Below are 22855 nucleotides of genomic sequence, written 5' to 3' on the forward strand. Positions count from 1 at the left end.
TGACTGACTGACTGACTGACTGACTGACTGACTGGGAACCAGCGGGCCACAGCCGGCTCGCCACCCGCTGCCCGGTTGTCTGTGGGTCCCTGCGTGTGTTCCTCCTCGGGCCCTCCCTGAGGTTGGCTCCCCGCACAGGTGTTGTGTGTGGCCGGCCGCTCGCCATTGCCCAGTCCCACTGCATTTCCAGCTGGGGCGCTGGGCCTCTGTCAGGGTCTCTGGGGTGTCCGGTGGGGGGCGCGGGGGGCCGGGGTGTCTGCTCCCGTCTTCGCCCCTGGCTCTCTGGGCGCCCGGCTCGGCTCTGCTCGGCTAGGCTAGGCTAGGGTAGCGCGGGCGGCGGCAGCTGGGGATTCTCTGGGGATTCTCGGCCAGGCGAAGGGCTGGGTGGGGTGGCGGTGCGGGTGCCGGGTGCCCGGGGGTCGGGGGTCTTGGGGCTCGGCGAGGAGGGGCAGAGGCCAGGCCAGGCCGGGGCGGGGCTCCCGGTAGGTGGAGCCAGGTGCCCAGGGGCAGAGGTGGAGGCGGGACTCAGCCCCTGTCAGCCCCGCCTAGCCCACTCCACCCCGACCCGATCCGGCCCGGCCGAGGACCCGAGAGGGAGAGCCGGCCAGTCTCCCAGGACCCCCGCGCCGCCGCGGGGACCGAGTCAGGTCGGAGCGAGAAAGCCAGCCTGGAGTTGAGTTGAGGAGCGCTGGGCAGTGCTGGGGCGGGGCGAGGGAGGCCCCCTGGGAACACCCGCTGTGTTGGCCCCCTCCACCGCTGCCCTGCCCTCCCCTGCCCTCCCCTGCCCCTGGGCTGAAGGGTGGAAGCCGGCGCAGGCTCTTGAGGCGTTCCGGGGCAGCCTCCGCCGTCTACGGCCATACCACCCTGAACGCGCCCGATCTCGTCTGATCTCGGAAGCTAAGCAGGGTCGGGCCTGGTTAGTACTTGGATGGGAGACCGCCTGGGAATACCGGGTGCTGTAGGCTTTTGCGCCCCCTTCCCACACGCACTTTTCTTGCGTGGCCCGGAAACAGTGTCCGTGACCGCCTCAGGCCGTGACCCCCGGGCCCGCGGGGGTAGGGCGCAGGGGCAGCCCTGGGCTCCCGGTGTCCCTTCAGGCCTGCGGCTGGCCTCCCGCCTTCCGGCGCCCAGCGCCCAGCGCCTGCAGTGAGCCACACTGGCCTGGCTCTCTCCAGGGACGCTAGGACACTCCAGGCGACCCGGCGGAGCCGAGCCTGGTCCAGGCCTCGACCAGTCCTGTGCACCCTGACCGACCCCCACCCCCCCCACCACTCACACTCCCGGATGGGGGGTGGGGAGGCGCACACCTGCTTTTCCCCAGAACACAGGGCCCACCCGCAGGGGCCGCTCCCCACCCGTTCTTGCCACACCAGCAGAGCGTGGCCACCCAGGTCCTGGGAGTGAGAGAGTCCATCCAGCGTCTCTCCCTAGGTCCGTCCCTTGGCAACTCTGCCTCCCTTCCCAACGCCTTCCTCCTGAGGGTCCCAGCCCTGAGTCTGTCTCTTCACCCATCTCTCTCTCTTTCTCTCTCTCTCTCTCTATCTCTGTCTCTCTCTCTCTCTCTCTCTCTCTCTCACACACACACACACACACACACTCTGGAAGCAGATGTCTTTCTGTCTATCTCTCTGCTCATCCATCTCTCCTTCACCTTTGTGACTCTACTGGCCTGTGAGGAGGCCTCCTGTCTCCATCTCCCACTCAGTGTGTCTCTTTCCTTGGCCCTTCTGTCTGTCACCCTGTCTCTCTCGCTCTCTCTCTCTCTCTCTCTCTCTCTCTCACAAACACACACACACAGACACACACTCACTCCTCTCTTCCCCCCTCCCACCCCAGCCACCTCACTCTGGGCTGCAAGTCACCCAGTCCATGGCAGCCTCGAGACTGGGCGGTCACAGGTTCTCTCATCTCCCATCTAACTTCCCGTGGATGTAAGAGTGGATTCCCACATCCCCCTTGAAGTGAGTGCACGTCTTCAGGGTGTGTGCAGGGCAGAGGCTGAGAGAAGGCCCAGGAGGCCACAGGGTCTTAGGAGGCTGCGCTGGGAGCCAAGCAAGAGAGCAGATGTCAAAGGAGGGCAGGTGCTCCGAGAAGAGGAGGAAGCAGCCTTCGGAGCAGGCAAGTGGTTCGGGGCCAGGAGGTTGCCGGGGAGGACCACGTGCCGAGGGGAGCTGAAGGCCAAGGCCGGGCGGTGGGGACAGGGAGGCAGAGGCCCCTTTGTTCGCGGCGAACCCTCCACCTGGAGACGCCTGGCCGCGAGGCAGGGCCTGAAGGCCCGGTGGGCGCGCGACCCCCCGCAACCGCTGCTCCCCCCCGCCCCCCGCAAGGCTTGCGGGTGAGGGGGCTTCCGGTCTGGTGAGGCCGTCGACTGGGCTCTGACGGGGTTTGACTCGGAACGCTACTTTCACAGGCGGTCCTTTCCGGGAGCACAGCCCATGGACAAATGGACGGAGGGGTCTGTGCCCTTCCTCAGGGCGGTGCTGTACAGGTCCTGGTCCTTGAGGTGTACAAACAAGGCGCAGAGCCCTCCGACCTTGGCACTCAGTCCGAAGGGAGTCACTCGGGGGTGGGGTAGAGTGTGGTGGGGTGGGGGTGAGGTAGGGTAGGGTGGGGGTGGCGGTGGGGGTGCGGGGCGGCCAAGCGCTGCTGTGCAGAGTGGACAAAGCAGAGTGGATGGGGAACTCAGGGCGAGGCCCGCGCCCCAGCGGCGCACTTCTGAGCCTGGCCCTGTGACTGACTGACTGACTGACTGACTGACTGACTGACTGGGAACCAGCGGGCCACAGCCGGCTCGCCACCCGCTGCCCGGTTGTCTGTGGGTCCCTGCGTGTGTTCCTCCTCGGGCCCTCCCTGAGGGTGGCTCCCCGCACAGGTGTTGTGTGTGGCCGGCCACTCGCCATTGCCCAGTCCCACTGCATTTCCAGCTGGGGCGCTGGGCCTCTGTCAGGGTCTCTGGGGTGTCCGGTGGGGGGCGCGGGGGGCCGGGGTGTCTGCTCCCGTCTTCGCCCCTGGCTCTCTGGGCGCCCGGCTCGGCTCTGCTCGGCTAGGCTAGGCTAGGGTAGCGCGGGCGGCGGCAGCTGGGGATTCTCTGGGGATTCTCGGCCAGGCGAAGGGCTGGGTGGGGTGGCGGTGCGGTTGCCGGGTGCCCGGGGGTCGGGGGTCTTGGGGCTCGGCGAGGAGGGGCAGAGGCCAGGCCAGGCCGGGGCGGGGCTCCCGGTAGGTGGAGCCAGGTGCCCAGGGGCAGAGGTGGAGGCGGGACTCAGCCCCTGTCAGCCCCGCCTAGCCCACTCCACCCCGACCCGATCCGGCCCGGCCGAGGACCCGAGAGGGAGAGCCGGCCAGTCTCCCAGGACCCCCGCGCCGCCGCATGGACCGAGTCAGGTCGGAGCGAGAAAGCCAGCCTGGAGTTGAGTTGAGGAGCGCTGGGCAGTGCTGGGGCGGGGCGAGGGAGGCCCCCTGGGAACACCCGCTGTGTTGGCCCCCTCCACCGCTGCCCTGCCCTCCCCTGCCCTCCCCTGCCCCTGGGCTGAAGGGTGGAAGCCGGCGCAGGCTCTTGAGGCATTCCGGGGCAGCCTCCGCCGTCTACGGCCATACCACCCTGAACGCGCCCGATCTCGTCTGATCTCGGAAGCTAAGCAGGGTCGGGCCTGGTTAGTACTTGGATGGGAGACCGCCTGGGAATACCGGGTGCTGTAGGCTTTTGCGCCCCCTTCCCACACGCACTTTTCTTGCGTGGCCCGGAAACAGTGTCCGTGACCGCCTCAGGCCGTGACCCCCGGGCCCGCGGGGGTAGGGCGCAGGGGCAGCCCTGGGCTCCCGGTGTCCCTTCAGGCCTGCGGCTGGCCTCCCGCCTCCCGCCTCCCGCCTCGCCTCCGGCGCCCAGCGCCCAGCGCCTGCAGTGAGCCACACTGGCCTGGCTCTCTCCAGGGACGCTAGGACACTCCAGGCGACCCGGCGGAGCCGAGCCTGGTCCAGGCCTCGACCAGTCCTGTGCACCCTGACCGACCCCCACCCCCCCCCACCACTCACACTCCCGGATGGGGGGTGGGGAGGCGCACACCTGCTTTTCCCCAGAACACAGGGCCCACCCGCAGGGGCCGCTCCCCACCCGTTCTTGCCACACCAGCAGAGCGTGGCCACCCAGGTCCTGGGAGTGAGAGAGTCCATCCAGCGTCTCTCCCTAGGTCCGTCCCTTGGCAACTCTGCCTCCCTTCCCAACGCCTTCCTCCTGAGGGTCCCAGCCCTGAGTCTGTCTCTTCACCCATCTCTCTCTCTTTCTCTCTCTCTCTCTCTATCTCTGTCTCTCTCTCTCTCTCTCTCTCTCTCTCTCTCACACACACACACACACACACACACACACTCTGGAAGCAGATGTCTTTCTGTCTATCTCTCTGCTCATCCATCTCTCCTTCACCTTTGTGACTCTACTGGCCTGTGAGGAGGCCTCCTGTCTCCATCTCCCACTCAGTGTGTCTCTTTCCTTGGCCCTTCTGTCTGTCACCCTGTCTCTCTCGCTCTCTCTCTCTCTCTCTCTCTCTCTCTCTCACAAACACACACACACAGACACACACTCACTCCTCTCTTCCCCCCTCCCACCCCAGCCACCTCACTCTGGGCTGCAAGTCACCCAGTCCATGGCAGCCTCGAGACTGGGCGGTCACAGGTTCTCTCATCTCCCATCTAACTTCCCGTGGATGTAAGAGTGGATTCCCACATCCCCCTTGAAGTGAGTGCACGTCTTCAGGGTGTGTGCAGGGCAGAGGCTGAGAGAAGGCCCAGGAGGCCACAGGGTCTTAGGAGGCTGCGCTGGGAGCCAAGCAAGAGAGCAGATGTCAAAGGAGGGCAGGTGCTCCGAGAAGAGGAGGAAGCAGCCTTCGGAGCAGGCAAGTGGTTCGGGGCCAGGAGGTTGCCGGGGAGGACCACGTGCCGAGGGGAGCTGAAGGCCAAGGCCGGGCGGTGGGGACAGGGAGGCAGAGGCCCCTTTGTTCGCGGCGAACCCTCCACCTGGAGACGCCTGGCCGCGAGGCAGGGCCTGAAGGCCCGGTGGGCGCGCGACCCCCCGCAACCGCTGCTCCCCCCCGCCCCCCGCAAGGCTTGCGGGTGAGGGGGCTTCCGGTCTGGTGAGGCCGTCGACTGGGCTCTGACGGGGTTTGACTCGGAACGCTACTTTCACAGGCGGTCCTTTCCGGGAGCACAGCCCATGGACAAATGGACGGAGGGGTCTGTGCCCTTCCTCAGGGCGGTGCTGTACAGGTCCTGGTCCTTGAGGTGTACAAACAAGGCGCAGAGCCCTCCGACCTTGGCACTCAGTCCGAAGGGAGTCACTCGGGGGTGGGGTAGAGTGTGGTGGGGTGGGGGTGAGGTAGGGTAGGGTGGGGGTGGCGGTGGGGGTGCGGGGCGGCCAAGCGCTGCTGTGCAGAGTGGACAAAGCAGAGTGGATGGGGAACTCAGGGCGAGGCCCGCGCCCCAGCGGCGCACTTCTGAGCCTGGCCCTGTGACTGACTGACTGACTGACTGACTGACTGACTGACTGGGAACCAGCGGGCCACAGCCGGCTCGCCACCCGCTGCCCGGTTGTCTGTGGGTCCCTGCGTGTGTTCCTCCTCGGGCCCTCCCTGAGGGTGGCTCCCCGCACAGGTGTTGTGTGTGGCCGGCCACTCGCCATTGCCCAGTCCCACTGCATTTCCAGCTGGGGCGCTGGGCCTCTGTCAGGGTCTCTGGGGTGTCCGGTGGGGGGCGCGGGGGGCCGGGGTGTCTGCTCCCGTCTTCGCCCCTGGCTCTCTGGGCGCCCGGCTCGGCTCTGCTCGGCTAGGCTAGGCTAGGGTAGCGCGGGCGGCGGCAGCTGGGGATTCTCTGGGGATTCTCGGCCAGGCGAAGGGCTGGGTGGGGTGGCGGTGCGGTTGCCGGGTGCCCGGGGGTCGGGGGTCTTGGGGCTCGGCGAGGAGGGGCAGAGGCCAGGCCAGGCCGGGGCGGGGCTCCCGGTAGGTGGAGCCAGGTGCCCAGGGGCAGAGGTGGAGGCGGGACTCAGCCCCTGTCAGCCCCGCCTAGCCCACTCCACCCCGACCCGATCCGGCCCGGCCGAGGACCCGAGAGGGAGAGCCGGCCAGTCTCCCAGGACCCCCGCGCCGCCGCATGGACCGAGTCAGGTCGGAGCGAGAAAGCCAGCCTGGAGTTGAGTTGAGGAGCGCTGGGCAGTGCTGGGGCGGGGCGAGGGAGGCCCCCTGGGAACACCCGCTGTGTTGGCCCCCTCCACCGCTGCCCTGCCCTCCCCTGCCCTCCCCTGCCCCTGGGCTGAAGGGTGGAAGCCGGCGCAGGCTCTTGAGGCATTCCGGGGCAGCCTCCGCCGTCTACGGCCATACCACCCTGAACGCGCCCGATCTCGTCTGATCTCGGAAGCTAAGCAGGGTCGGGCCTGGTTAGTACTTGGATGGGAGACCGCCTGGGAATACCGGGTGCTGTAGGCTTTTGCGCCCCCTTCCCACACGCACTTTTCTTGCGTGGCCCGGAAACAGTGTCCGTGACCGCCTCAGGCCATGACCCCCGGGCCCGCGGGGGTAGGGCGCAGGGGCAGCCCTGGGCTCCCGGTGTCCCTTCAGGCCTGCGGCTGGCCTCCCGCCTCCCGCCTCCCGCCTCGCCTCCGGCGCCCAGCGCCCAGCGCCTGCAGTGAGCCACACTGGCCTGGCTCTCTCCAGGGACGCTAGGACACTCCAGGCGACCCGGCGGAGCCGAGCCTGGTCCAGGCCTCGACCAGTCCTGTGCACCCTGACCGACCCCCACCCCCCCCCACCACTCACACTCCCGGATGGGGGGTGGGGAGGCGCACACCTGCTTTTCCCCAGAACACAGGGCCCACCCGCAGGGGCCGCTCCCCACCCGTTCTTGCCACACCAGCAGAGCGTGGCCACCCAGGTCCTGGGAGTGAGAGAGTCCATCCAGCGTCTCTCCCTAGGTCCGTCCCTTGGCAACTCTGCCTCCCTTCCCAACGCCTTCCTCCTGAGGGTCCCAGCCCTGAGTCTGTCTCTTCACCCATCTCTCTCTCTTTCTCTCTCTCTCTCTCTCTATCTCTGTCTCTCTCTCTCTCTCTCTCTCTCTCTCTCTCACACACACACACACACACACACACACACTCTGGAAGCAGATGTCTTTCTGTCTATCTCTCTGCTCATCCATCTCTCCTTCACCTTTGTGACTCTACTGGCCTGTGAGGAGGCCTCCTGTCTCCATCTCCCACTCAGTGTGTCTCTTTCCTTGGCCCTTCTGTCTGTCACCCTGTCTCTCTCGCTCTCTCTCTCTCTCTCTCTCTCTCTCACAAACACACACACACAGACACACACTCACTCCTCTCTTCCCCCCTCCCACCCCAGCCACCTCACTCTGGGCTGCAAGTCACCCAGTCCATGGCAGCCTCGAGACTGGGCGGTCACAGGTTCTCTCATCTCCCATCTAACTTCCCGTGGATGTAAGAGTGGATTCCCACATCCCCCTTGAAGTGAGTGCACGTCTTCAGGGTGTGTGCAGGGCAGAGGCTGAGAGAAGGCCCAGGAGGCCACAGGGTCTTAGGAGGCTGCGCTGGGAGCCAAGCAAGAGAGCAGATGTCAAAGGAGGGCAGGTGCTCCGAGAAGAGGAGGAAGCAGCCTTCGGAGCAGGCAAGTGGTTCGGGGCCAGGAGGTTGCCGGGGAGGACCACGTGCCGAGGGGAGCTGAAGGCCAAGGCCGGGCGGTGGGGACAGGGAGGCAGAGGCCCCTTTGTTCGCGGCGAACCCTCCACCTGGAGACGCCTGGCCGCGAGGCAGGGCCTGAAGGCCCGGTGGGCGCGCGACCCCCCGCAACCGCTGCTCCCCCCCGCCCCCCGCAAGGCTTGCGGGTGAGGGGGCTTCCGGTCTGGTGAGGCCGTCGACTGGGCTCTGACGGGGTTTGACTCGGAACGCTACTTTCACAGGCGGTCCTTTCCGGGAGCACAGCCCATGGACAAATGGACGGAGGGGTCTGTGCCCTTCCTCAGGGCGGTGCTGTACAGGTCCTGGTCCTTGAGGTGTACAAACAAGGCGCAGAGCCCTCCGACCTTGGCACTCAGTCCGAAGGGAGTCACTCGGGGGTGGGGTAGAGTGTGGTGGGGTGGGGGTGAGGTAGGGTAGGGTGGGGGTGGCGGTGGGGGTGCGGGGCGGCCAAGCGCTGCTGTGCAGAGTGGACAAAGCAGAGTGGATGGGGAACTCAGGGCGAGGCCCGCGCCCCAGCGGCGCACTTCTGAGCCTGGCCCTGTGACTGACTGACTGACTGACTGACTGACTGACTGGGAACCAGCGGGCCACAGCCGGCTCGCCACCCGCTGCCCGGTTGTCTGTGGGTCCCTGCGTGTGTTCCTCCTCGGGCCCTCCCTGAGGTTGGCTCCCCGCACAGGTGTTGTGTGTGGCCGGCCGCTCGCCATTGCCCAGTCCCACTGCATTTCCAGCTGGGGCGCTGGGCCTCTGTCAGGGTCTCTGGGGTGTCCGGTGGGGGGCGCGGGGGGCCGGGGTGTCTGCTCCCGTCTTCGCCCCTGGCTCTCTGGGCGCCCGGCTCGGCTCTGCTCGGCTAGGCTAGGCTAGGGTAGCGCGGGCGGCGGCAGCTGGGGATTCTCTGGGGATTCTCGGCCAGGCGAAGGGCTGGGTGGGGTGGCGGTGCGGGTGCCGGGTGCCCGGGGGTCGGGGGTCTTGGGGCTCGGCGAGGAGGGGCAGAGGCCAGGCCAGGCCGGGGCGGGGCTCCCGGTAGGTGGAGCCAGGTGCCCAGGGGCAGAGGTGGAGGCGGGACTCAGCCCCTGTCAGCCCCGCCTAGCCCACTCCACCCCGACCCGATCCGGCCCGGCCGAGGACCCGAGAGGGAGAGCCGGCCAGTCTCCCAGGACCCCCGCGCCGCCGCGGGGACCGAGTCAGGTCGGAGCGAGAAAGCCAGCCTGGAGTTGAGTTGAGGAGCGCTGGGCAGTGCTGGGGCGGGGCGAGGGAGGCCCCCTGGGAACACCCGCTGTGTTGGCCCCCTCCACCGCTGCCCTGCCCTCCCCTGCCCTCCCCTGCCCCTGGGCTGAAGGGTGGAAGCCGGCGCAGGCTCTTGAGGCGTTCCGGGGCAGCCTCCGCCGTCTACGGCCATACCACCCTGAACGCGCCCGATCTCGTCTGATCTCGGAAGCTAAGCAGGGTCGGGCCTGGTTAGTACTTGGATGGGAGACCGCCTGGGAATACCGGGTGCTGTAGGCTTTTGCGCCCCCTTCCCACACGCACTTTTCTTGCGTGGCCCGGAAACAGTGTCCGTGACCGCCTCAGGCCGTGACCCCCGGGCCCGCGGGGGTAGGGCGCAGGGGCAGCCCTGGGCTCCCGGTGTCCCTTCAGGCCTGCGGCTGGCCTCCCGCCTTCCGGCGCCCAGCGCCCAGCGCCTGCAGTGAGCCACACTGGCCTGGCTCTCTCCAGGGACGCTAGGACACTCCAGGCGACCCGGCGGAGCCGAGCCTGGTCCAGGCCTCGACCAGTCCTGTGCACCCTGACCGACCCCCACCCCCCCCACCACTCACACTCCCGGATGGGGGGTGGGGAGGCGCACACCTGCTTTTCCCCAGAACACAGGGCCCACCCGCAGGGGCCGCTCCCCACCCGTTCTTGCCACACCAGCAGAGCGTGGCCACCCAGGTCCTGGGAGTGAGAGAGTCCATCCAGCGTCTCTCCCTAGGTCCGTCCCTTGGCAACTCTGCCTCCCTTCCCAACGCCTTCCTCCTGAGGGTCCCAGCCCTGAGTCTGTCTCTTCACCCATCTCTCTCTCTTTCTCTCTCTCTCTCTCTATCTCTGTCTCTCTCTCTCTCTCTCTCTCTCTCACACACACACACACACACACACACTCTGGAAGCAGATGTCTTTCTGTCTATCTCTCTGCTCATCCATCTCTCCTTCACCTTTGTGACTCTACTGGCCTGTGAGGAGGCCTCCTGTCTCCATCTCCCACTCAGTGTGTCTCTTTCCTTGGCCCTTCTGTCTGTCACCCTGTCTCTCTCGCTCTCTCTCTCTCTCTCTCTTTCTCTCTCTCTCACAAACACACACACACAGACACACACTCACTCCTCTCTTCCCCCCTCCCACCCCAGCCACCTCACTCTGGGCTGCAAGTCACCCAGTCCATGGCAGCCTCGAGACTGGGCGGTCACAGGTTCTCTCATCTCCCATCTAACTTCCCGTGGATGTAAGAGTGGATTCCCACATCCCCCTTGAAGTGAGTGCACGTCTTCAGGGTGTGTGCAGGGCAGAGGCTGAGAGAAGGCCCAGGAGGCCACAGGGTCTTAGGAGGCTGCGCTGGGAGCCAAGCAAGAGAGCAGATGTCAAAGGAGGGCAGGTGCTCCGAGAAGAGGAGGAAGCAGCCTTCGGAGCAGGCAAGTGGTTCGGGGCCAGGAGGTTGCCGGGGAGGACCACGTGCCGAGGGGAGCTGAAGGCCAAGGCCGGGCGGTGGGGACAGGGAGGCAGAGGCCCCTTTGTTCGCGGCGAACCCTCCACCTGGAGACGCCTGGCCGCGAGGCAGGGCCTGAAGGCCCGGTGGGCGCGCGACCCCCCGCAACCGCTGCTCCCCCCCGCCCCCCGCAAGGCTTGCGGGTGAGGGGGCTTCCGGTCTGGTGAGGCCGTCGACTGGGCTCTGACGGGGTTTGACTCGGAACGCTACTTTCACAGGCGGTCCTTTCCGGGAGCACAGCCCATGGACAAATGGACGGAGGGGTCTGTGCCCTTCCTCAGGGCGGTGCTGTACAGGTCCTGGTCCTTGAGGTGTACAAACAAGGCGCAGAGCCCTCCGACCTTGGCACTCAGTCCGAAGGGAGTCACTCGGGGGTGGGGTAGAGTGTGGTGGGGTGGGGGTGAGGTAGGGTAGGGTGGGGGTGGCGGTGGGGGTGCGGGGCGGCCAAGCGCTGCTGTGCAGAGTGGACAAAGCAGAGTGGATGGGGAACTCAGGGCGAGGCCCGCGCCCCAGCGGCGCACTTCTGAGCCTGGCCCTGTGACTGACTGACTGACTGACTGACTGGGAACCAGCGGGCCACAGCCGGCTCGCCACCCGCTGCCCGGTTGTCTGTGGGTCCCTGCGTGTGTTCCTCCTCGGGCCCTCCCTGAGGTTGGCTCCCCGCACAGGTGTTGTGTGTGGCCGGCCGCTCGCCATTGCCCAGTCCCACTGCATTTCCAGCTGGGGCGCTGGGCCTCTGTCAGGGTCTCTGGGGTGTCCGGTGGGGGGCGCGGGGGGCCGGGGTGTCTGCTCCCGTCTTCGCCCCTGGCTCTCTGGGCGCCCGGCTCGGCTCTGCTCGGCTAGGCTAGGCTAGGGTAGCGCGGGCGGCGGCAGCTGGGGATTCTCTGGGGATTCTCGGCCAGGCGAAGGGCTGGGTGGGGTGGCGGTGCGGGTGCCGGGTGCCCGGGGGTCGGGGGTCTTGGGGCTCGGCGAGGAGGGGCAGAGGCCAGGCCAGGCCGGGGCGGGGCTCCCGGTAGGTGGAGCCAGGTGCCCAGGGGCAGAGGTGGAGGCGGGACTCAGCCCCTGTCAGCCCCGCCTAGCCCACTCCACCCCGACCCGATCCGGCCCGGCCGAGGACCCGAGAGGGAGAGCCGGCCAGTCTCCCAGGACCCCCGCGACGCCGCGGGGACCGAGTCAGGTCGGAGCGAGAAAGCCAGCCTGGAGTTGAGTTGAGGAGCGCTGGGCAGTGCTGGGGCGGGGCGAGGGAGGCCCCCTGGGAACACCCGCTGTGTTGGCCCCCTCCACCGCTGCCCTGCCCTCCCCTGCCCTCCCCTGCCCCTGGGCTGAAGGGTGGAAGCCGGCGCAGGCTCTTGAGGCGTTCCGGGGCAGCCTCCGCCGTCTACGGCCATACCACCCTGAACGCGCCCGATCTCGTCTGATCTCGGAAGCTAAGCAGGGTCGGGCCTGGTTAGTACTTGGATGGGAGACCGCCTGGGAATACCGGGTGCTGTAGGCTTTTGCGCCCCCTTCCCACACGCACTTTTCTTGCGTGGCCCGGAAACAGTGTCCGTGACCGCCTCAGGCCGTGACCCCCGGGCCCGCGGGGGTAGGGCGCAGGGGCAGCCCTGGGCTCCCGGTGTCCCTTCAGGCCTGCGGCTGGCCTCCCGCCTTCCGGCGCCCAGCGCCCAGCGCCTGCAGTGAGCCACACTGGCCTGGCTCTCTCCAGGGACGCTAGGACACTCCAGGCGACCCGGCGGAGCCGAGCCTGGTCCAGGCCTCGACCAGTCCTGTGCACCCTGACCGACCCCCACCCCCCCCACCACTCACACTCCCGGATGGGGGGTGGGGAGGCGCACACCTGCTTTTCCCCAGAACACAGGGCCCACCCGCAGGGGCCGCTCCCCACCCGTTCTTGCCACACCAGCAGAGCGTGGCCACCCAGGTCCTGGGAGTGAGAGAGTCCATCCAGCGTCTCTCCCTAGGTCCGTCCCTTGGCAACTCTGCCTCCCTTCCCAACGCCTTCCTCCTGAGGGTCCCAGCCCTGAGTCTGTCTCTTCACCCATCTCTCTCTCTTTCTCTCTCTCTCTCTCTATCTCTGTCTCTCTCTCTCTCTCTCTCTCTCTCTCTCACACACACACACACACACACACTCTGGAAGCAGATGTCTTTCTGTCTATCTCTCTGCTCATCCATCTCTCCTTCACCTTTGTGACTCTACTGGCCTGTGAGGAGGCCTCCTGTCTCCATCTCCCACTCAGTGTGTCTCTTTCCTTGGCCCTTCTGTCTGTCACCCTGTCTCTCTCGCTCTCTCTCTCTCTCTCTCTTTCTCTCTCTCTCACAAACACACACACACAGACACACACTCACTCCTCTCTTCCCCCCTCCCACCCCAGCCACCTCACTCTGGGCTGCAAGTCACCCAGTCCATGGCAGCCTCGAGACTGGGCGGTCACAGGTTCTCTCATCTCCCATCTAACTTCCCGTGGATGTAAGAGTGGATTCCCACATCCCCCTTGAAGTGAGTGCACGTCTTCAGGGTGTGTGCAGGGCAGAGGCTGAGAGAAGGCCCAGGAGGCCACAGGGTCTTAGGAGGCTGCGCTGGGAGCCAAGCAAGAGAGCAGATGTCAAAGGAGGGCAGGTGCTCCGAGAAGAGGAGGAAGCAGCCTTCGGAGCAGGCAAGTGGTTCGGGGCCAGGAGGTTGCCGGGGAGGACCACGTGCCGAGGGGAGCTGAAGGCCAAGGCCGGGCGGTGGGGACAGGGAGGCAGAGGCCCCTTTGTTCGCGGCGAACCCTCCACCTGGAGACGCCTGGCCGCGAGGCAGGGCCTGAAGGCCCGGTGGGCGCGCGACCCCTCGCAACCGCTGCTCCCCCCCGCCCCCCGCAAGGCTTGCGGGTGAGGGGGCTTCCGGTCTGGTGAGGCCGTCGACTGGGCTCTGACGGGGTTTGACTCGGAACGCTACTTTCACAGGCGGTCCTTTCCGGGAGCACAGCCCATGGACAAATGGACGGAGGGGTCTGTGCCCTTCCTCAGGGCGGTGCTGTACAGGTCCTGGTCCTTGAGGTGTACAAACAAGGCGCAGAGCCCTCCGACCTTGGCACTCAGTCCGAAGGGAGTCACTCGGGGGTGGGGTAGAGTGTGGTGGGGTGGGGGTGAGGTAGGGTAGGGTGGGGGTGGCGGTGGGGGTGCGGGGCGGCCAAGCGCTGCTGTGCAGAGTGGACAAAGCAGAGTGGATGGGGAACTCAGGGCGAGGCCCGCGCCCCAGCGGCGCACTTCTGAGCCTGGCCCTGTGACTGACTGACTGACTGACTGACTGGGAAGCAGCGGGCCACAGCCGGCTCGCCACCCGCTGCCCGGTTGTCTGTGGGTCCCTGCGTGTGTTCCTCCTCGGGCCCTCCCTGAGGTTGGCTCCCCGCACAGGTGTTGTGTGTGGCCGGCCGCTCGCCATTGCCCAGTCCCACTGCATTTCCAGCTGGGGCGCTGGGCCTCTGTCAGGGTCTCTGGGGTGTCCGGTGGGGGGCGCGGGGGGCCGGGGTGTCTGCTCCCGTCTTCGCCCCTGGCTCTCTGGGCGCCCGGCTCGGCTCTGCTCGGCTAGGCTAGGCTAGGGTAGCGCGGGCGGCGGCAGCTGGGGATTCTCTGGGGATTCTCGGCCAGGCGAAGGGCTGGGTGGGGTGGCGGTGCGGGTGCCGGGTGCCCGGGGGTCGGGGGTCGTGGGGCTCGGCGAGGAGGGGCAGAGGCCAGGCCAGGCCGGGGCGGGGCTCCCGGTAGGTGGAGCCAGGTGCCCAGGGGCAGAGGTGGAGGCGGGACTCAGCCCCTGTCCGCCCCGCCTAGCCCACTCCACCCCGACCCGATCCGGCCCGGCCGAGGACCCGAGAGGGAGAGCCGGCCAGTCTCCCAGGACCCCCGCGCCGCCGCGGGGACCGAGTCAGGTCGGAGCGAGAAAGCCAGCCTGGAGTTGAGTTGAGGAGCGCTGGGCAGTGCTGGGGCGGGGCGAGGGAGGCCCCCTGGGAACACCCGCTGTGTTGGCCCCCTCCACCGCTGCCTGCCCCTGGGCTGAAGGGTGGAAGCCGGTGCAGGCTCTTGAGGCGTTCCGGGGCAGCCTCTGCTGTCTACGGCCATACCACCCTGAACGCGCCCGATCTCGTCTGATCTCGGAAGCTAAGCAGGGTCGGGCCTGGTTAGTACTTGGATGGGAGACCGCCTGGGAATACCGGGTGCTGTAGGCTTTTGCGCCCCCTTCCCACACGCACTTTTCTTGCGTGGCCCGGAAACAGTGTCCGTGACCGCCTCAGGCCGTGACCCCCGGGCCCGCGGGGGTAGGGCGCAGGGGCAGCCCTGGGCTCCCGGTGTCCCTTCAGGCCTGCGGCTGGCCTCCCGCCTTCCGGCGCCCAGCGCCCAGCGCCTGCAGTGAGCCACACTGGCCTGGCTCTCTCCAGGGACGCTAGGACACTCCAGGCGACCCGGCGGAGCCGAGCCTGGTCCAGGCCTCGACCAGTCCTGTGCACCCTGACCGACCCCCACCCCCCCCCACCACTCACACTCCCGGATGGGGGGTGGGGAGGCGCACACCTGCTTTTCCCCAGAACACAGGGCCCACCCGCAGGGGCCGCTCCCCACCCGTTCTTGCCACACCAGCAGAGCGTGGCCACCCAGGTCCTGGGAGTGAGAGAGTCCATCCAGCGTCTCTCCCTAGGTCCGTCCCTTGGCAACTCTGCCTCCCTTCCCAACGCCTTCCTCCTGAGGGTCCCAGCCCTGAGTCTGTCTCTTCACCCATCTCTCTCTCTTTCTCTCTCTCTCTCTCTATCTCTGTCTCTCTCTCTCTCTCTCTCTCTCTCTCTCTCTCACACACACACACACACACACACACTCTGGAAGCAGATGTCTTTCTGTCTATCTCTCTGCTCATCCATCTCTCCTTCACCTTTGTGACTCTACTGGCCTGTGAGGAGGCCTCCTGTCTCCATCTCCCACTCAGTGTGTCTCTTTCCTTGGCCCTTCTGTCTGTCACCCTGTCTCTCTCGCTCTCTCTCTCTCTCTCTCTCTCTCTCTCTCACAAACACACACACACAGACACACACTCACTCCTCTCTTCCCCCCTCCCACCCCAGCCACCTCACTCTGGGCTGCAAGTCACCCAGTCCATGGCAGCCTCGAGACTGGGCGGTCACAGGTTCTCTCATCTCCCATCTAACTTCCCGTGGATGTAAGAGTGGATTCCCACATCCCCCTTGAAGTGAGTGCACGTCTTCAGGGTGTGTGCAGGGCAGAGGCTGAGAGAAGGCCCAGGAGGCCACAGGGTCTTAGGAGGCTGCGCTGGGAGCCAAGCAAGAGAGCAGATGTCAAAGGAGGGCAGGTGCTCCGAGAAGAGGAGGAAGCAGCCTTCGGAGCAGGCAAGTGGTTCGGGGCCAGGAGGTTGCCGGGGAGGACCACGTGCCGAGGGGAGCTGAAGGCCAAGGCCGGGCGGTGGGGACAGGGAGGCAGAGGCCCCTTTGTTCGCGGCGAACCCTCCACCTGGAGACGCCTGGCCGCGAGGCAGGGCCTGAAGGCCCGGTGGGCGCGCGACCCCCCGCAACCGCTGCTCCCCCCCGCCCCCCGCAAGGCTTGCGGGTGAGGGGGCTTCCGGTCTGGTGAGGCCGTCGACTGGGCTCTGACGGGGTTTGACTCGGAACGCTACTTTCACAGGCGGTCCTTTCCGGGAGCACAGCCCATGGACAAATGGACGGAGGGGTCTGTGCCCTTCCTCAGGGCGGTGCTGTACAGGTCCTGGTCCTTGAGGTGTACAAACAAGGCGCAGAGCCCTCCGACCTTGGCACTCAGTCCGAAGGGAGTCACTCGGGGGTGGGGTAGAGTGTGGTGGGGTGGGGGTGAGGTAGGGTAGGGTGGGGGTGGCGGTGGGGGTGCGGGGCGGCCAAGCGCTGCTGTGCAGAGTGGACAAAGCAGAGTGGATGGGGAACTCAGGGCGAGGCCCGCGCCCCAGCGGCGCACTTCTGAGCCTGGCCCTGTGACTGACTGACTGACTGACTGACTGGGAACCAGCGGGCCACAGCCGGCTCGCCACCCGCTGCCCGGTTGTCTGTGGGTCCCTGCGTGTGTTCCTCCTCGGGCCCTCCCTGAGGTTGGCTCCCCGCACAGGTGTTGTGTGTGGCCGGCCGCTCGCCATTGCCCAGTCCCACTGCATTTCCAGCTGGGGCGCTGGGCCTCTGTCAGGGTCTCTGGGGTGTCCGGTGGGGGGCGCGGGGGGCCGGGGTGTCTGCTCCCGTCTTCGCCCCTGGCTCTCTGGGCGCCCGGCTCGGCTCTGCTCGGCTAGGCTAGGCTAGGGTAGCGCGGGCGGCGGCAGCTGGGGATTCTCTGGGGATTCTCGGCCAGGCGAAGGGCTGGGTGGGGTGGCGGTGCGGGTGCCGGGTGCCCGGGGGTCGGGGGTCGTGGGGCTCGGCGAGGAGGGGCAGAGGCCAGGCCAGGCCGGGGCGGGGCTCCCGGTAGGTGGAGCCAGGTGCCCAGGGGCAGAGGTGGAGGCGGGACTCAGCCCCTGTCAGCCCCGCCTAGCCCACTCCACCCCGACCCGATCCGGCCCCGCCAAGGACCCGAGAGGGAGAGCCGGCCAGTCTCCCAGGACCCCCGCGCCGCCGCGGGGACCGAGTCAGGTCGGAGCGAGAAAGCCAGCCTGGAGTTGAGTTGAGGAGCGCTGGGCAGTGCTGGGGCGGGGCGAGGGAGGCCCCCTGGGAACACCCGCTGTGTTGGCCCCCTCCACCACTGCCTGCCCCTGGGCTGAAGGGTGGAAGCCGGTGCAGGCTCTTGAGGCGTTCCGGGGCAGCCTCTGCCGTCTACGGCCATACCACCCTGAACGCGCCCGATCTCGTCTGATCTCGGAAGCTAAGCAGGGTCGGGCCTGGTTAGTACTTGGATGGGAGACCGCCTGGGAATACCGGGTGCTGTAGGCTTTTGCGCCCCCTTCCCACACGCACTTTTCTTGCGTGGCCCGGAAACAGTGTCCGTGACCGCCTCAGGCCGTGACCCCCGGGCCCGCGGGGGTAGGGCGCAGGGGCAGCCCTGGGCTCCCGGTGTCCCTTCAGGCCTGCGGCTGGCCTCCCGCCTTCCGGCGCCCAGCGCCCAGCGCCTGCAGTGAGCCACACTGGCCTGGCTCTCTCCAGGGACGCTAGGACACTCCAGGCGACCCGGCGGAGCCGAGCCTGGTCCAGGCCTCGACCAGTCCTGTGCACCCTGACCGACCCCCACCCCCCCCCACCACTCACACTCCCGGATGGGGGGTGGGGAGGCGCACACCTGCTTTTCCCCAGAACACAGGGCCCACCCGCAGGGGCCGCTCCCCACCCGTTCTTGCCACACCAGCAGAGCGTGGCCACCCAGGTCCTGGGAGTGAGAGAGTCCATCCAGCGTCTCTCCCTAGGTCCGTCCCTTGGCAACTCTGCCTCCCTTCCCAACGCCTTCCTCCTGAGGGTCCCAGCCCTGAGTCTGTCTCTTCACCCATCTCTCTCTCTTTCTCTCTCTCTCTCTCTATCTCTGTCTCTCTCTCTCTCTCTCTCTCTCTCTCTCTCACACACACACACACACACACACACACTCTGGAAGCAGATGTCTTTCTGTCTATCTCTCTGCTCATCCATCTCTCCTTCACCTTTGTGACTCTACTGGCCTGTGAGGAGGCCTCCTGTCTCCATCTCCCACTCAGTGTGTCTCTTTCCTTGGCCCTTCTGTCTGTCACCCTGTCTCTCTCGCGCGCTCTCTCTCTCTCTCTCTCTCTCTCTCTCTCTCTCACAAACACACACACACAGACACACACTCACTCCTCTCTTCCCCCCTCCCACCCCAGCCACCTCACTCTGGGCTGCAAGTCACCCAGTCCATGGCAGCCTCGAGACTGGGCGGTCACAGGTTCTCTCATCTCCCATCTAACTTCCCGTGGATGTAAGAGTGGATTCCCACATCCCCCTTGAAGTGAGTGCACGTCTTCAGGGTGTGTGCAGGGCAGAGGCTGAGAGAAGGCCCAGGAGGCCACAGGGTCTTAGGAGGCTGCGCTGGGAGCCAAGCAAGAGAGCAGATGTCAAAGGAGGGCAGGTGCTCCGAGAAGAGGAGGAAGCAGCCTTCGGAGCAGGCAAGTGGTTCGGGGCCAGGAGGTTGCCGGGGAGGACCACGTGCCGAGGGGAGCTGAAGGCCAAGGCCGGGCGGTGGGGACAGGGAGGCAGAGGCCCCTTTGTTCGCGGCGAACCCTCCACCTGGAGACGCCTGGCCGCGAGGCAGGGCCTGAAGGCCCGGTGGGCGCGCGACCCCCCGCAACCGCTGCTCCCCCCCGCCCCCCGCAAGGCTTGCGGGTGAGGGGGCTTCCGGTCTGGTGAGGCCGTCGACTGGGCTCTGACGGGGTTTGACTCGGAACGCTACTTTCACAGGCGGTCCTTTCCGGGAGCACAGCCCATGGACAAATGGACGGAGGGGTCTGTGCCCTTCCTCAGGGCGGTGCTGTACAGGTCCTGGTCCTTGAGGTGTACAAACAAGGCGCAGAGCCCTCCGACCTTGGCACTCAGTCCGAAGGGAGTCACTCGGGGGTGGGGTAGAGTGTGGTGGGGTGGGGGTGAGGTAGGGTAGGGTGGGGGTGGCGGTGGGGGTGCGGGGCGGCCAAGCGCTGCTGTGCAGAGTGGACAAAGCAGAGTGGATGGGGAACTCAGGGCGAGGCCCGCGCCCCAGCGGCGCACTTCTGAGCCTGGCCCTGTGACTGACTGACTGACTGACTGACTGGGAACCAGCGGGCCACAGCCGGCTCGCCACCCGCTGCCCGGTTGTCTGTGGGTCCCTGCGTGTGTTCCTCCTCGGGCCCTCCCTGAGGTTGGCTCCCCGCACAGGTGTTGTGTGTGGCCGGCCGCTCGCCATTGCCCAGTCCCACTGCATTTCCAGCTGGGGCGCTGGGCCTCTGTCAGGGTCTCTGGGGTGTCCGGTGGGGGGCGCGGGGGGCCGGGGTGTCTGCTCCCGTCTTCGCCCCTGGCTCTCTGGGCGCCCGGCTCGGCTCTGCTCGGCTAGGCTAGGCTAGGGTAGCGCGGGCGGCGGCAGCTGGGGATTCTCTGGGGATTCTCGGCCAGGCGAAGGGCTGGGTGGGGTGGCGGTGCGGGTGCCGGGTGCCCGGGGGTCGGGGGTCTTGGGGCTCGGCGAGGAGGGGCAGAGGCCAGGCCAGGCCGGGGCGGGGCTCCCGGTAGGTGGAGCCAGGTGCCCAGGGGCAGAGGTGGAGGCGGGACTCAGCCCCTGTCAGCCCCGCCTAGCCCACTCCACCCCGACCCGATCCGGCCCGGCCGAGGACCCGAGAGGGAGAGCCGGCCAGTCTCCCAGGACCCCCGCGCCGCCGCGGGGACCGAGTCAGGTCGGAGCGAGAAAGCCAGCCTGGAGTTGAGTTGAGGAGCGCTGGGCAGTGCTGGGGCGGGGCGAGGGAGGCCCCCTGGGAACACCCGCTGTGTTGGCCCCCTCCACCGCTGCCCTGCCCTCCCCTGCCCTCCCCTGCCCCTGGGCTGAAGGGTGGAAGCCGGCGCAGGCTCTTGAGGCGTTCCGGGGCAGCCTCCGCCGTCTACGGCCATACCACCCTGAACGCGCCCGATCTCGTCTGATCTCGGAAGCTAAGCAGGGTCGGGCCTGGTTAGTACTTGGATGGGAGACCGCCTGGGAATACCGGGTGCTGTAGGCTTTTGCGCCCCCTTCCCACACGCACTTTTCTTGCGTGGCCCGGAAACAGTGTCCGTGACCGCCTCAGGCCGTGACCCCCGGGCCCGCGGGGGTAGGGCGCAGGGGCAGCCCTGGGCTCCCGGTGTCCCTTCAGGCCTGCGGCTGGCCTCCCGCCTTCCGGCGCCCAGCGCCCAGCGCCTGCAGTGAGCCACACTGGCCTGGCTCTCTCCAGGGACGCTAGGACACTCCAGGCGACCCGGCGGAGCCGAGCCTGGTCCAGGCCTCGACCAGTCCTGTGCACCCTGACCGACCCCCACCCCCCCCACCACTCACACTCCCGGATGGGGGGTGGGGAGGCGCACACCTGCTTTTCCCCAGAACACAGGGCCCACCCGCAGGGGCCGCTCCCCACCCGTTCTTGCCACACCAGCAGAGCGTGGCCACCCAGGTCCTGGGAGTGAGAGAGTCCATCCAGCGTCTCTCCCTAGGTCCGTCCCTTGGCAACTCTGCCTCCCTTCCCAACGCCTTCCTCCTGAGGGTCCCAGCCCTGAGTCTGTCTCTTCACCCATCTCTCTCTCTTTCTCTCTCTCTCTCTCTATCTCTGTCTCTCTCTCTCTCTCTCTCTCTCTCTCACACACACACACACACACACACTCTGGAAGCAGATGTCTTTCTGTCTATCTCTCTGCTCATCCATCTCTCCTTCACCTTTGTGACTCTACTGGCCTGTGAGGAGGCCTCCTGTCTCCATCTCCCACTCAGTGTGTCTCTTTCCTTGGCCCTTCTGTCTGTCACCCTGTCTCTCTCGCTCTCTCTCTCTCTCTCTCTTTCTCTCTCTCTCACAAACACACACACACAGACACACACTCACTCCTCTCTTCCCCCCTCCCACCCCAGCCACCTCACTCTGGGCTGCAAGTCACCCAGTCCATGGCAGCCTCGAGACTGGGCGGTCACAGGTTCTCTCATCTCCCATCTAACTTCCCGTGGATGTAAGAGTGGATTCCCACATCCCCCTTGAAGTGAGTGCACGTCTTCAGGGTGTGTGCAGGGCAGAGGCTGAGAGAAGGCCCAGGAGGCCACAGGGTCTTAGGAGGCTGCGCTGGGAGCCAAGCAAGAGAGCAGATGTCAAAGGAGGGCAGGTGCTCCGAGAAGAGGAGGAAGCAGCCTTCGGAGCAGGCAAGTGGTTCGGGGCCAGGAGGTTGCCGGGGAGGACCACGTGCCGAGGGGAGCTGAAGGCCAAGGCCGGGCGGTGGGGACAGGGAGGCAGAGGCCCCTTTGTTCGCGGCGAACCCTCCACCTGGAGACGCCTGGCCGCGAGGCAGGGCCTGAAGGCCCGGTGGGCGCGCGACCCCCCGCAACCGCTGCTCCCCCCCGCCCCCCGCAAGGCTTGCGGGTGAGGGGGCTTCCGGTCTGGTGAGGCCGTCGACTGGGCTCTGACGGGGTTTGACTCGGAACGCTACTTTCACAGGCGGTCCTTTCCGGGAGCACAGCCCATGGACAAATGGACGGAGGGGTCTGTGCCCTTCCTCAGGGCGGTGCTGTACAGGTCCTGGTCCTTGAGGTGTACAAACAAGGCGCAGAGCCCTCCGACCTTGGCACTCAGTCCGAAGGGAGTCACTCGGGGGTGGGGTAGAGTGTGGTGGGGTGGGGGTGAGGTAGGGTAGGGTGGGGGTGGCGGTGGGGGTGCGGGGCGGCCAAGCGCTGCTGTGCAGAGTGGACAAAGCAGAGTGGATGGGGAACTCAGGGCGAGGCCCGCGCCCCAGCGGCGCACTTCTGAGCCTGGCCCTGTGACTGACTGACTGACTGACTGACTGGGAACCAGCGGGCCACAGCCGGCTCGCCACCCGCTGCCCGGTTGTCTGTGGGTCCCTGCGTGTGTTCCTCCTCGGGCCCTCCCTGAGGTTGGCTCCCCGCACAGGTGTTGTGTGTGGCCGGCCGCTCGCCATTGCCCAGTCCCACTGCATTTCCAGCTGGGGCGCTGGGCCTCTGTCAGGGTCTCTGGGGTGTCCGGTGGGGGGCGCGGGGGGCCGGGGTGTCTGCTCCCGTCTTCGCCCCTGGCTCTCTGGGCGCCCGGCTCGGCTCTGCTCGGCTAGGCTAGGCTAGGGTAGCGCGGGCGGCGGCAGCTGGGGATTCTCTGGGGATTCTCGGCCAGGCGAAGGGCTGGGTGGGGTGGCGGTGCGGGTGCCGGGTGCCCGGGGGTCGGGGGTCTTGGGGCTCGGCGAGGAGGGGCAGAGGCCAGGCCAGGCCGGGGCGGGGCTCCCGGTAGGTGGAGCCAGGTGCCCAGGGGCAGAGGTGGAGGCGGGACTCAGCCCCTGTCAGCCCCGCCTAGCCCACTCCACCCCGACCCGATCCGGCCCGGCCGAGGACCCGAGAGGGAGAGCCGGCCAGTCTCCCAGGACCCCCGCGCCGCCGCGGGGACCGAGTCAGGTCGGAGCGAGAAAGCCAGCCTGGAGTTGAGTTGAGGAGCGCTGGGCAGTGCTGGGGCGGGGCGAGGGAGGCCCCCTGGGAACACCCGCTGTGTTGGCCCCCTCCACCGCTGCCCTGCCCTCCCCTGCCCTCCCCTGCCCCTGGGCTGAAGGGTGGAAGCCGGCGCAGGCTCTTGAGGCGTTCCGGGGCAGCCTCCGCCGTCTACGGCCATACCACCCTGAACGCGCCCGATCTCGTCTGATCTCGGAAGCTAAGCAGGGTCGGGCCTGGTTAGTACTTGGATGGGAGACCGCCTGGGAATACCGGGTGCTGTAGGCTTTTGCGCCCCCTTCCCACAC

The 22855-nt window shown here is 67.3% G+C and overlaps 9 non-coding genes across 9 annotated transcripts; all 9 read left to right on the top strand.

Annotated features, from left to right (window-relative positions):
* Window positions 1-846: 846 nt before the first annotated feature.
* Window positions 847-965, top strand: LOC143640746 (5S ribosomal RNA). The gene has a single exon (XR_013155106.1). It is a non-coding gene; the product is annotated as a 5S ribosomal RNA (ribosomal RNA).
* A 2615-nt stretch (window positions 966-3580) lies between these two features.
* Window positions 3581-3699, top strand: LOC143640747 (5S ribosomal RNA). The gene has a single exon (XR_013155107.1). It is a non-coding gene; the product is annotated as a 5S ribosomal RNA (ribosomal RNA).
* A 2646-nt stretch (window positions 3700-6345) lies between these two features.
* LOC143640748 (5S ribosomal RNA) lies at window positions 6346-6464 on the top strand. The gene has a single exon (XR_013155108.1). It is a non-coding gene; the product is annotated as a 5S ribosomal RNA (ribosomal RNA).
* Window positions 6465-9104: 2640 nt separating this feature from the next.
* Window positions 9105-9223, top strand: LOC143640749 (5S ribosomal RNA). Its single transcript, XR_013155109.1, has one exon. It is a non-coding gene; the product is annotated as a 5S ribosomal RNA (ribosomal RNA).
* Window positions 9224-11830: 2607 nt separating this feature from the next.
* Window positions 11831-11949, top strand: LOC143640751 (5S ribosomal RNA). Its single transcript, XR_013155111.1, has one exon. It is a non-coding gene; the product is annotated as a 5S ribosomal RNA (ribosomal RNA).
* Window positions 11950-14537: 2588 nt separating this feature from the next.
* On the top strand, window positions 14538-14656 carry LOC143640752 (5S ribosomal RNA). Its single transcript, XR_013155112.1, has one exon. It is a non-coding gene; the product is annotated as a 5S ribosomal RNA (ribosomal RNA).
* A 2593-nt stretch (window positions 14657-17249) lies between these two features.
* Window positions 17250-17368, top strand: LOC143640753 (5S ribosomal RNA). The gene has a single exon (XR_013155113.1). It is a non-coding gene; the product is annotated as a 5S ribosomal RNA (ribosomal RNA).
* Window positions 17369-19990: 2622 nt separating this feature from the next.
* Window positions 19991-20109, top strand: LOC143640754 (5S ribosomal RNA). The gene has a single exon (XR_013155114.1). It is a non-coding gene; the product is annotated as a 5S ribosomal RNA (ribosomal RNA).
* A 2607-nt stretch (window positions 20110-22716) lies between these two features.
* Window positions 22717-22835, top strand: LOC143640755 (5S ribosomal RNA). Its single transcript, XR_013155115.1, has one exon. It is a non-coding gene; the product is annotated as a 5S ribosomal RNA (ribosomal RNA).
* Window positions 22836-22855: the final 20 nt, after the last annotated feature.

The sequence above is a fragment of the Callospermophilus lateralis genome, unplaced genomic scaffold (assembly GCF_048772815.1).
Source record: "Callospermophilus lateralis isolate mCalLat2 unplaced genomic scaffold, mCalLat2.hap1 Scaffold_6038, whole genome shotgun sequence".
NCBI lineage: Eukaryota > Metazoa > Chordata > Mammalia > Rodentia > Sciuridae > Callospermophilus > Callospermophilus lateralis.